Consider the following 14,104-nt stretch of genomic DNA (forward strand, 5'->3'; position numbering starts at 1 on the left):
AATAAGTGTTGCATGTCATTTAACAAGCATTAATACTCTTCATCAATTGCATTGCTACATAACGTCTATACACTCTATTCCCTACGGTATATATTGAGATTTAAACACATATCCTATACCCACTTACAAATTCAATTGATTATCCAAATTCGGGGTAAACAGTTTGGCGCCCACCGTGGGGCTAGGATAATAGTGGTCTTTGGTCTCGATTTCTATCATTTTCATCAAAATCAAAAAATCTCCTGTCCATCTCTGCGAAAAATGGACTAAATGGCCGACATCGAACAATCTAGCCATGTCAACAACACCGAGATTGTGGCTAGGGCTGTTTACGATTTTGGTTAAAACCAAACCGAATAAAAAAACCGACATTTGGTTTGGTTTGGTTTTAAATTTTAAAAACCAATAATATTTGGTTTGGTTATGGTTCTATTAAAAAATAACCGAATAAATAACCGAACCAAACCGATAAATTATATACATAAATTTTATAATTATTTATATGTATAATATTAGTTTTTCATAAATAATTATAAATATTTTATACCTTTTAATCATTAATTTGATTTTTGGTCTACTTATTTCATATGATTGTTTAAGGCCCATGTTTTTAAGAGTATGTCAAAGCCCATGTCTTTAAGTCGTTTAACTCTTTAAGTGTTAAGTGTAAACCTACTAACAGAAGCTCACGTTAGAGTCTAATGTCTTTAACTTAAATTTTTAGCCTTTCTTTGTCAGCCATTTGATTTTAGGTTGTTTCTTCTTCTTTTTTCTGAATTTATACTTTTCTTTTTTCTTGTCTGAATGGGTCCGAAACTACTAATATTTTTCATATGAAAAGGACAGAGGTTGTAGATTTGGAGGTTCCTATAGAAGATACTTCAGTAACATCAACATTTGCTGCAACTCAAGCACATGGTAATGCCCTAATACTTCTTTCGTGGGCAATCCTCCAAAAAAACAGAAAAGAACAATTCCTTGTAGTCGAGACCCTAGCCTTGGGGATAATGATAGAAAAACATCTGAAGTTTGGGATCATTACACATAATTTTTTTAATAAAATGGGAGAATTGAAGGCAAAATGCAAGTATTGCCCCAAAGTTTGGGATCATTACACAGAGTTTTTTTTATTTCATATATTTTCATTTTAATTTTAGGTAGTCTTTATGTTTAATTAATATATATGTTTGTAACAACAACTAAAAGCACCTATGCTCTACTTTATTTCTTGGTATGTGTATTAAGATGACAAAAATGGTGCAGCCACTACTAAGTTAGTTTTTAGCTCTATATGTAATAGTTTAGCAACTTTGGGTAACTTGAGTACTACACTATCACTAATAGTGAAAATGTTTCCATGATGTATATCGTTCAACCTTAAACTATAAATAAAAGTTATCGTTTGAATAAAAAAAAAGACATGTCTTTTTCAACTTTTTAATGTTTTACTGATAAGTCTCATGGCTGCTAGTCATAAACCGAAAAATCGAACCAAACCGAACCAACCCGACAATAACCAAACCGGTGGTTATTATTTTATTTGGTTTGGTTATGGTTTTAGATATTTAAAAACCGACTAAATTGGTTTGGTTATGGTTTTAATCAATAACCGACCCAAACCGAACCATGAACACCCCTAATTGTGGCGGAAAATGAAGGCAGTGGACTACGGGGATTGCCAAATCCCGCTGACCCGAACCTCATCGATTCGAGGGAGGGACTCAACCGGCAAAATACCATGGACCAGGAGAATGCCGCCCTACCGGCCATCGATCCTCTAAATACTCACAATTCCGTTACATTGTCTCGGACCCAGGGCCGGAGGGAACCGGATGCACCAAATGACAATGTTAACTTGCGTTTAATTTTTGAAATGCTACAGGAACAAAGGGCGGCAATCGCCAATCAAGGAATCGCGATTTCCCGGTTGCAGAGCAGAAAATATGAAGCAGAGCCGGGTAAGACAAAGGGTGTTGCCGAAACCGAAAGAAATGAGGCACGAATGGTTGAGAGCAACGGCTCCGGATTCGGTTCTTCTACCGAGGTTCTAAAGATGCTCGAAACTTTGGCGAAACGGGTAGACTCAACCGAAAAGAGGGTCGAAACATACAATTCTCGGGTGGATTATATCCCGGGGGCTCCGCCTTTACTGAAGGGGCCGAATTCGAAAATGTACATCCAAAGGACTTTTCCTCCGAGCGCAGCCCCGAAACTGATCCCAAAGAGGTTCAAAATGCCCGATATACAGAAATATGACGGCACAACGGACCCGCACGAGCATGTGACCTCATACACCTGTGCCATAAAAGGCAATGATATGGAGGAAGATGAAATTGAGTCAGTGTTGTTGAAAAAATTTGGGGAAACTCTGTCAAAGGGAGTGTTGATGTGGTACGACCACCTGCCCGAGCATTCGATCACTTCTTTTGAAATGCTCGTTGATGCCTTCGTAAAGGCTCATGCCGGTGCCAAAAAGGTACAGGCCCGCAAGGCCGATATCTTCCGAATAACCCAAAGGGATTATGAGTTACTGCGTGAGTTCGTCAACCGGTTCCAGAGGGAACGGATGGAACTCCCTCCGGTTCCAGAAGAATGGGCCGCGCAAGCTTTCACAAAGGGGCTGAACGTGCTAAGTTCAACTGCTTCGTTCAAATTAAAAGAAAATTTGCTGGAATACGAGGCTGTGACATGGGCCGATGTCCATAATCGGTATGAATCGGAGATTCGGGTGGAGGATAATCAGTTCGAGCTCACCCCAGTCCCGGTAAAAATGGATAGAAGTTTTGAGAAGCCAAGGAAGGGTTATGTAACAAAGGCCGAATCATCGAGAGAAAGGTTTCGGCCATACTCCCATTCGGAGAGACAAAATTTTAGGTCGGAAAAGTCAAGGGAGAGCCCAAGCCGTTTCTCAGGACGGGGTAGCAAGCAGGTCGAGCGCCCATCAAACAGCCGGGGGCTCTCGTTCAGGAGCGATGCCGGAAGTTCTGCCAGTAATAAGGGTCCGCCAAAGATTTCAGAGTATAACTTCAACGTTAGTACTTCGGGCCGCGTCCCGGATGTAAGATGGCCAAAACCTCTAAGGTCAGATCCGGGCCAACGGGATCAGAGCATGGTGTGTGAATATCACGGAATCCATGGCCATAGAATCGAGGATTGTCACCAGTTGAGAGAAGAGGTAGCCCGGTTATTGAAGAACGGTCACTTCCGAGATCTGTTGAGCGAGCGAGCCAAAAGTCATTACAAGGAAAGAGAAGCTCATCGAAGGGCCGAGCCGGTCGAACCCCAGCATACAATCAACATGATAGTTATGGGTATTGACGCCCCTCGGGGGCCGGTAATGAAACGGACAAAGGTTTCTATTGTTCATGAAAAGCGCATCTGAGATCACTCAATCGGGGGCTCTATTTTCTTCAACGACGAAGACGCAGAGGGCATCATCCAACCGCACAATGATGCATTGGTAATTTCTGTACTTTTCTTTAAAACTAAGATTAAATGTATTCTGATTGACCCAGGTAGCTCGGCCAACATCATCCGATGGAGAGTGGTCGAACAGCTAGGACTGCTCGATCGGATCGTACCGGTGGCCCGGGTACTCAGCGGGTTCAATACGGTGAGCGAAACCACGAAGGGGGAGATCTCATTGCCCGTGAACGTGGATGGCACCATTCAACAAACGGTGTTCTATGTGATCGAAGGGGACATGAAATATAATACACTATTAGGCAGACCCTGGATACATAGCATGAGGGCGGTGCCCTCAACACTGCATCAGTTGCTGAAATTCCCCACCCCGGATGGGGTGAAAACCATCCGAGGTGAGCAGCCCGCAGCAAGGGAAATGTTCGCGGTAGAGGAAGCGGCGTCTCGGCCTAAGGAGCAGGCTCAGGAGGAAAAGGATATAACCGGAGGGGAGGTCCCCCAATAGCAATCAAAGTATACCGGGTCGGATCCAGTGCATGAAGAGGATGATTTCGAGGTACCCAGATCATTCGTCATGTCGGATGACTCGGATGCAACCAAGTCAACCGTAGAGGAGCTGGAGCAGATCATCTTGTTAGAGTACCTACCGGACAGAAAGATATACCTGGGCACGGGGCTTACCCCGGAGCTCAGGCGCAAATTAATTGAGTTTCTTCGAGTTAACGCCGATTGCTTTGCATGGTCGCATATAGATATGACAGGTATATCACCGGAAATAGCAACTCACAAGCTCAGCCTGAACGGGAAGTTTTCCCCGGTGAATCAAAAAAGAAGTCCCATGGCAGAGGCAAAACACGCCTTCATGAAAGACGAGGTAACAAAGATTTTAAAAATAGGTTCTATCCGGGAAGTGAAGTACCCGGATTGGCTTGCTAACGTGGTGGTAGTGCCCAAAAAAGGTAATAAATTTCGAATGTGTGTCGATTATAAGGATTTAAACAAGGCATGCCCGAAGGACTCAATTTTATTGCCTCACATCGATAGAATGATCGATGCGACGGCAGGACATGAGATGTTAAGTTTTCTCGATGCTTACTACGGGTATAACCAAATTCGGATGCACAAGGAGGATCAAGAGAAAACATCCTTCATCACCCGATATGGGACTTACTGTTATAACGTCATGCCTTTCGGCCTAATCCCTGTGGAGGTTGGCGAACTGACCCTCCGGTTCAGGTATACCACCGAAGAATCAAACGAGGAGGCCATGGCCATGAAGCTCGACCTCACGAATGAACTGCGCGAAAACGCGTTGGTCCGTATAGCAGCCCCGAAACAGAGAATGGAAAGATACTACAATCGTAGAGCCAACTTTCGATATTTCCAAGTCGGGGACTTGGTGCTTCGAAAAGTTACCTTGCACACCAAGAATCCCAACGAGGGAAAGTTGGGTCCAAACTGGGAAGGCCCGTATAAGATAACCGGGATAACGGGCAAAGGGTCGTACCAGCTGGAGTCCATGGACGGGCAGCGCTTTCGAAATAACTGGAATGTGGCTCATCTAAAGAGATACTACTGTTAAGGTAAGGAAGCCCCATGTTTTCTCTCTTTTTGACCTTTCCTTTTTGCAGAGAGCCAAGTACCAAGCAGAGTAGGGAACCCAGAACTGAAAACACGTGTTGCACTCTTTTCCTTAGTACGGTTATGTCCCAAAATGGGTTTTCTGACAAGGTTTTTAATGAAGCAACAAGTACAACGTGTTACTTGTAAAAACAAAGGACGAGCGTCCGGACCACCGAGGTCACACCCTCTGAGTGGGGACTTAATAGCACTCACCCGACCTTGCAGCTCGGATAAATGCTAGGGGAATACTATGCCCACATCGAATACTACCTCGGTCAAAGAAGACGGGGAAACTCAACACTTGATTGCCCCGGCCACCGATGTAAGGACCAAATGATCATAATGAATCGTGTCCCATTTAGCATTTGGTACAGCAAAACTAAGGCCCGGCCATCGGCCATAGCCTTCGATGTAAGGACCAAACGAACATAATGAATCGTGTCCCATTTAGCATTTGCTACGGCAAAAATATGGCCCGGCCATCGGCCATAGCCTTCGATGTAAGGACCAAACGATCATAATGAATCGTGTCCCATTGTATATTTGCTACGGAAAAGGTAGAAGGAATTAAAATTCTCATATGTACAAACATTTTGCAAACACAAAGTTATCAAAAGTTTGGATAGCAAAATCTCGGGTGTCTTTCTGTTAAAAGGACTTTGCCCCGACGATAACTGCCATATTCCGGCACTACCTCATTCACATACTCTATATCGAGTACTGTGGTCGAAATTTGACAAGGGCAAAAAGGTCCCAATGATCCGAGCCAAAATTTGATTAACTCTCCCAAACGGGGACTGCTACGTCAAAAATTTAGCCAAGGCTGAAAAAATACCGACCCTAAAGGAAATGCCTATCGTAATTCAGAGACGTCTAAACTTATGAAGCATCGGATAAGTCCTACGGGCACGATGATTTAACGACTACAATCCAACTTGTTCTAAAGAGGCATCGGATAAGTCCTACGGGCACGGTGAATTAACGACAATGAGTCGACTTGTCCTAAGACGGACCAACGATTATGGCAAAAATAATAGCAAACATTCAAACGAAGAAACAAGAAAGATGCACTTGTCATTTATATAAGGGATATTTTTACATCAAAAACAAAAGTCCTACAAAGGTAAAAAAACAAAAAGATAAAAGCCAAATACAGGCCCTAAGCTACCCGGAATGGCTGGAGCCGGAATGCTCGGACACCGTCCGCTCGGAATCATCAGAGTCAGAACCGAGGGCATCCTTAGTCTCTCCCTCGATCCTCTTGGCCTCGACAATAAGGGTCGGAAGATCAGAAAAGCCATGCTCGGCTTGCTCAAGAGTGATCCTCCGATATTTCCATTTCTCGTGCTGAGCAACAATAGTAACTTGAGCCTCGGCGGCCTCCACGCTTCTCAGAGCTTCATCCAATTCGGCCTCGGCCTCGGCCTGGGCTAGCTTTGCCTCAAGAGCATCCCGAGCCTCCCCAAGAACATTCTGCAGTTGAATGGCCGATTGAAGCTCAGCCTGGAGGGTGTCATTTGCATCGGCCGATTCCTTGTGTTGGTTCTTTAGGTCATCGCATATCCCAGACCTGTTCTCCGCTTTCTCTTCAAACACCCTAACACGCTCCTGATACCGGGCACTCTCAGATTCAAGAAGCCGGTTCCTCTCGGCCAAGCTGGAAGCATATGACTTCACCACATCCAGCTCCTCCCGGTGCTGGGAGAAAGCGGTCTCTAGCTCACCCAGCCTCGAGGAAATTTGAGCGTTATCCCGGTTAGGGTCGATCTTCTCAGCTTCGAGGCTCCGATTGTATTCGGTCATGGCAACCAGTTCACTCCTCAGCTGAAGATGGGAGAGAGCAACTGCTCGACTCAGCTCCTCCTCCTTCTCCCGAAGAAGATGCACATACTTCTCCGTTTCCCGGCCCTGGACGTCCAATTGGCCCTTAAGATCGTCCATCTCTTATTGGGCACGGATGAAGGCTTCGTTAGCGAGCACCACACTCTGAAAAATGAAGTAAGTTTAAAGTTATCGGCAAAATTGAACGAAGCAAGGTTAAGGTTACCAGCAAAGTTATTCAAAGACGGCCAAGAATCTTACCCGGTTGGCCGCGTGCATACTCTCATTGATAAGGCACTGCCAAGTAACCCCGGTCATCTTCCGCTTATCCGAATCTGAGACAAGAGGCCTCAGATAGCTGGCCACACCCACCGGATGGGAAAGAAAGCTGCAGTCCTCGGGGACAGTAACCACAGCCGATCTTGTTCTCCTCGGCTCCACGCTTGGGGCCAGAAAGATGCGCACCAAGCCATCCCTGGTCCCAGATTCGGAGGTCCGGCTGGCCGACCTCGTGGCCCGAGGGATCGTAGGATGTCCGAATCCTGCGGCTTCGCCGGTAGCGGGAGGAGTGCCCGAGAACATATCCTCAAATTCGTCAGGCCTCGGGGTTGAAGAACTTGGAACAGCATCAATAACTTTCGCAAAGCTCGAGGGCCCCGTGATAGCGGCGGGCTCTTGCTTGGGAGTCGGATGAATATCAGTAGGGACTTCGACTTCCGGGACCGGCTCAGTCCTTTGGCCGGTTCCAGCAGCGGCCACCTCCCCGGGCCTTCTTGTCCTTTGAAGGGGAATCTCTTCGGAGGAAGTTTCACCTGCAATGTCGACGAAATCAATCGACCTTAAAGGAGCTGGAGAAAGGATTTCTTCCGCACCTGTGTGAGAAGCCAGAACTAAAGGTCCTTCACCGGCCGAGGGAAGAGGTGCAACAGTGACAGAATCCTCCGGGATCGGGGCCACGGAAGGTACGGCATCGACTCTCCGAACTATAATGTCGGGCTCCGTTTCGTCCCGTAAGGTCCGAGTAACGCTTCTCGCCCTTTTATTTTTCGACTGTTGCCCTTTGTCCGAGGGCCTTTTTCTTTTGGCAGCAGTGGCAGCAGCAAGGGCATGAGATGCACCCGCTGTATCAAACTCAGACGCCGACGTTGTGGGTTCAGCTATCGACTCCGGTCTGGGGGCTACTGAGCCTTTAGGCAAACCTGGAAAGCGAAGATATTAGCGAAGGTCAAAGGGTGAAACGAATAAGTAAAGGATGCAGAAAACACGAGTAGAAATAGAGGGCTACCGTGATTCTGGGCGACCCATCGACCACGTGACAGGTGGGTCCATGTTCGGTTGTCGACCACAAAAAGTCTAATTTTTTTTTAAGCGCTTGGGATGTTGGGCCGGCCAGCCTTTAGTGGTGATTTTTAGTCGCCACAAAAGGCTTGCTACAGATTTTGGCTGTCGGGTGGGAATTGTTTAGGAGCTAGTTTTTGGGTTTGGGAAAATTTGGGCCAGGGCGTGGGTTTATCTTGTGTCCAGCGGCCATTTGTGTCCTTTTCCCTTGAAACAATGGCGGAAAGCTTGGATAAAATTCATTTTTTTGTGCGGAGTGCCCTTCAAATGCACTGGTCTTCAATTTTTGCCCCTTAAATTGTTTTTCTTTAATTTTTGTCCTTCGTCTAAAACTCTGAAGTTCCAGGTTCAAATCTCAGCTCAGTCAAAAAATTTTAAAAAAATCGCCAGTGGAACTTGGATTCGCAAGACAGAGGCAAAATTCTATTTGAAGGTAAAATTCCACCTTAAAGGCAAATTCTGCCTTTATTTATTTATTTTTATTTTTTACTGAACCGAGGTTCGAATCCCAAACCTCATGGTATTAGGCGAAAGGGGAACTGTCACACCCCATTTTAACCGGGTTGATTTAGGGAGTATGACGTATTGGTGATTCCTGTTTATTTGTTTCAAGGAGTCGCCACCTAATTAATTTAATGGTGAATTAGGACACCTAAATATTAACTAAGGTAAAGTTAAAACTAAACCTCCGTTAATGGTCTGCTAACCAGTGTGATTCTAGGTAAGGGCTCTATATTATCCTAAAGGGAAGGTGTTAGGCATCCTTTAGAATCCGTTAACTACGGTTATCCGGCCAAACTTAGGTTAATTAATTATATTGAAATATAATGTTTAAATTTTAAAATGATTCACAAATGTTTCTAAAATTTTAAAAGGAAAATAATATTAGTGAAAATAAGATTTACAAAAATTTAATATGAAAGAAAACTTGAAATTCCATTTTTTAAATAGGACTTATAAATACCGCTAAGACTTTAAATGAAAATACTAATGATATTATTTGAAATAATACTTGTAGAAAATATAATAATGTGCGTAAGAGAAGATTCTAAAAATTAAATGAAACTTGAAATTATCGACGAAGCCTTAAATAAAAAATAATATTTAATAAAATTTATAGGAAATGTGATAATTTGCATGAAATAAAACTTATAAGCATTGTTAAGATAAAAATGTCATTTAAAGAAGATTTATAAATGTGGCTAAACTTTTACATAAAATGTTACATAAGATTTGTATAAAATGTAATAGTTTGCATATAACGTGATAACTTTCAAGAAAGAGGCTTATCAAATTTGGATCTTTGAATAAGATTACGTCATATGAATATGGTGATAAACTTATCTTTGTAAATAGGATACAAAAGAAGGGAGTTTTATTTCTCTTTCTTTATCCGCTTTGTTTAGCCAATTTCAGTAAAAATATATATATAATTGAGTAAATTTTAAAAAATGTTTATAAAATATACTCGGATTCATATTTTGTGTATTAATGACATTTGAAATTTTAAAATAGTAAGGATAAAATATGATTCTTTATCTTAAGTATATAATCATGTTATTTTGCAAATTAATTGTTCCAAATAAAATAATATTAGACATTATAAACAGTTTTAACATAAAAAGAAGAGAATGAACTTATGGAATTGATTGTTAGCTTTCCTTAACTAGCTATCCCTTACTAAACTAAACCTATTAATTCATTAGGATTTATCTAGGTTAACAAAATAAAATAAACAAAGAGTTAGTGGCATAATACAAATTAATAAGCACAAAATAAGTGAGGAATCAATAATTTAAAATGGGCTCAGCCCATTAAAAGAAAATGCCGCAAATCTGTTGTTGTCGCAGAGACCACGGCTCAATATTTTTTGTCTTCTTTACTATGATCAGAAACTGGACAGAGGGGGATAGTATTTCGTTGGGCCTTGGCCCAACACCGAATGCAAAAGGAGATAAGTTCCTCGGACTCGTGTGCGAGGGTCATGCAAAAAATGAAAAGAAGAGAAGGAATTAGTATCTAATCGAGTAATGAGGTCAAACATACAAAATGGAACTCAAAGTAGATCAGCGGGTGTGTATATGCTATGTATATCTAAACATGAAATGGAGACAAAGAGAAAAGAAAAGGGCTTAACAACTAGATAAATAAGCACACTATAAAAAAACTCGAACATGTTTCAAATGTATTTCTATACTTAGTGGACTGATCAGTTAAGAGATAAAGTGGAACAAGCCCGAACGCAACAGCAACAGCAAGCCAACAATATTGCCTGCTCAAACAAACACCTATGTAAACTAAACAACTATGACCAATACTAATGTATTACAGGCCAGCACATATTTCAAACAAGTTCCACATCCTTGGCAAATTAGGGTCATTTAAGATTAAACTTTCATCTAGATATATCTTCAGATTAGCATAAGAAAACAAATAATGAATGTTTATTAAGGGATCAAGACTCATCATTCAGTCTAAACAAACTTAGAACAGTTTCTATATCAAACCAAATGAAGACTCTTGGAAGTAGCACAATTCCTTACAATATCGAATTAAGTGTATATGGAAAAGTGTAAGGGCACATAAACATAAGGTAAACCAGCTTCAAGACATAGCATAATACAATAGAGAAGATCAACAGCTATGGCATTTTGCATAGATCATGTGGATTTATTCATACAAGACCTTCAAACAGGCTTAAGTAGCTTATGCACAGCCCAAGTAAGTGTTCTTGCCATTCTTTCCAAGCAAACAGTATTCTTTTTGAAAAACCTTTCCTCTTTCCAGTTTTAAGCAAAGACTACAAATCTTTCCAATTACCATATATCATCTAACTTAATCAATTCTAACAGGACAGTATATGGATCATAACTAAGCAGGTCGAAAAACAAAGTAGATTTAAACTGGATTCCATAAACTTTTAGCATATTAAACTAAATTACCCAGTTTAGGACAAACAACTTTTAAAGTTGAACAGGTAAAAAAAGAAACTTACACCAAACATATAATGAACTAAATTAGAGTGACTGAAGCAAAGTCTTTAGGGATATTTAATCTCAGGTTAAGGATAAGAGATTTTATTTCATAAGAGAGGGTAATTCATGACTAATTAGTAAGAAGATGTGATTTCAAATTAGGAGTACAAACACACCTTGTAGGAGGTCTATTCATATTCATCTAAACCAACCCTTAAACCACCTTATCTCTTTTAAACAATGCCTAGGATTAGATTTCACTGCATGGTCAGGCTCAATATTGTAACTAACAACTAACTAATTGGGCCCTTTTCAAGGTGGAAATAAAATCAGCAACCATATGTCTTAAACGTAAGTCATCATTCTTATCATAATACCAAACTGGATATGCTTTTCTCTATGTCACAATCTCAGCCTTCCATACTACTATATCATTACTGAATTACATTACACACCCTTATAGAGGTATTCTTCATTAACATAATCTGGAGCCAACAGAAATCAGTCGCAGATTTAGCTACTAATCATGCCTAATCTAACATCAATACTTAAACAAGATCGAATACCACACCAAGCTAATCATCCAGATTTACACGGCAATATACAACTGAAAACATCTAACATGATTGACTCACACATAAGTATCCAAACATCATTTCAGACGAATAGAAACTATGAATTTTACCTCAACAACAGGTTTAATATACTAACGATCAAACTAATTCCACTCTCATGTTACATCGAACAAATAGATAACGAGTGAATAGAGTTGAACAAGAATGATGGTCTAACAACAAACTATCATGCCAAACCGAAATGGACTTACATTAACATACAAACATAAAGGGGATTGTTTACCTTCCTCGAGTGCAGCGAACTGAGTTTTAAATCTCCGATCTACACTCGATTACTATGAAATCTAAGCTTGAATCCACTCAGACCCGCAACGGTAACAAGGGCCAAAAATAAAAAAATGATTTGGTATCTCAACTGAACCTCGAGAAATGTTTTTAGAGCAAAAAGAAGGTTGTTCTTCTCCTTTAAGGCAACTGGAAAACTTTAATTCTTGGGGGGATTTCGTGATATTCTCAAAAAAAAAACCCCTCTTTCAGTCAACAGAAATGACCATTTATAGCTGATTTGTTAGGGTTTTCGTTTTTACCTAGAAGAGAGATGAGCGTGGGAGCAGGGCGAAATGGAGTGGCAGAAGCGTGGGGGGACAGGAGAAGGTGGGGTGTCAGAAGCGTGAGATGGAGCGAAGGGAGTGGGGTGTCAGACGCGAGTGGGGATGATGATGGTGGAGACAGGTATGGTGCGGCGTGGGGTGTGTCAGAGGTGTCGGTGATGAAGTGGAGAGTAACGTGGGGAGCAGAGATGTGAGGCGACGATGACGATGAAGGAGCAGAGTGGGGGACAAGGCTGAGTGGTGGAGGAGGTGGAGGGAGAGCCGCGGCGGAGATGAGAGGAAAGAGGCGACGATGTGGATGGTGGGAGAAGAGAGACGAAAGGGAAGAGAGAGAAGGGGGCGGGGGAGGCGGCTGGTGGAAGGTGAGAGAGAAATGAGGGGAAACCCTAAAAGGGTTCCCCTTATTTTCAATGAAATGGGTCAGACCCGGTTCATTTACGGACCGGGTCAATTTTTACACCGGGTATTAAAAGAATAGGCTAATAAATTAAAACACGGATTATTCTAAAAATTGAGATAAGGGATATGGACTAGTCCAAAATTATCAGGAGTCAATCGGGCTTTAATTTGGAGTCCGGTAAGTCAAAATGCGGACCGAGTGCAAGAAATAGTTTGGCTTTAAATTTGAATAAAAGACCCATTTTAATTAATGAATATACCGAGGGTGACAAAATATTACTTAATACCAAAAATGTGTGATTATTAGACTCGGGTAATAAGATCATATGGTGTTATAATAGCCGTGTAATAATATATATTATTTTTCTTTGAAAATCCGCACTAAATAAATACTATTATTTAATTATGCAAAGATAAATGCGTAAGCTGGTAAAAATGCCGAAATGATAAGAATTGTGAATTATAATAATATTAATAAATAATAATTATTATTATTATTATTATAATAGAATAATAAAGTGTCGGTATTGATAAGAGGCTAATAATTATAGTAAACATAATATATATATTTTATTTTTTTCAAAAATATTAGAAGCTTAAAAATAGGTATTTTGGCAGAGAGGCGGGACAAAATTGGGTGTCAACAGGAACATTAAAGACCACCAATTTGAGGGGCAAAAAATTAAAGACCACCCCCAAAATAAGGGCTTTCATGTGAATTGCCCGATAGAATTCACACAGAGCCACTTTTAACCCCATATAAATAAGAAATTGCCATTAGGAGCGTTAAATTTCACATGTGAAACTCTAGAGCATTGCATGAAGTTTCATTTGTGAAATTTGATCTATGACGGTGGTTATTTTCAACTATAGGGCTAAATGGCGACTAGCCTGCGGTATTAAAATGGAAAGCTTTTATCACAATATAAAATAAGAACTCCAGTCCGTCCAACTTGTTTAGAACTTTTGGTTATCTAAGATCAATTTTGACCACTTCTTTGTTGGCTTAAAAGAATCAAGATGTAAATGCCTTATGACTGTTCAAGGTAGAATTTTCATAAAGTAGGTATCTCTAGATAAAGATAAATTATCATTAACAACAAAACGATTTTAAAAAGGGAAAAGGGTCAAATTGCCTATCAACTATTGTTTATAGTTTAGATTTATCTTCCATTAGAGTTTTGGTTCATATTTATCCTTCGTTAAGAAACTTATTACATTTGCCCTTACAACTAACGAATTGCTGACTAGAAGCCCTTATTTATTTACATAGACATCATGTATATACATATATATAAATTTTCTTTTATTTATATCATACCAATTAAAATTTTCCATG

This window comes from Lycium barbarum, chromosome 1 (genome assembly GCF_019175385.1).
Source record: "Lycium barbarum isolate Lr01 chromosome 1, ASM1917538v2, whole genome shotgun sequence".
NCBI classification, from domain to species: Eukaryota; Viridiplantae; Streptophyta; class Magnoliopsida; order Solanales; family Solanaceae; genus Lycium; species Lycium barbarum.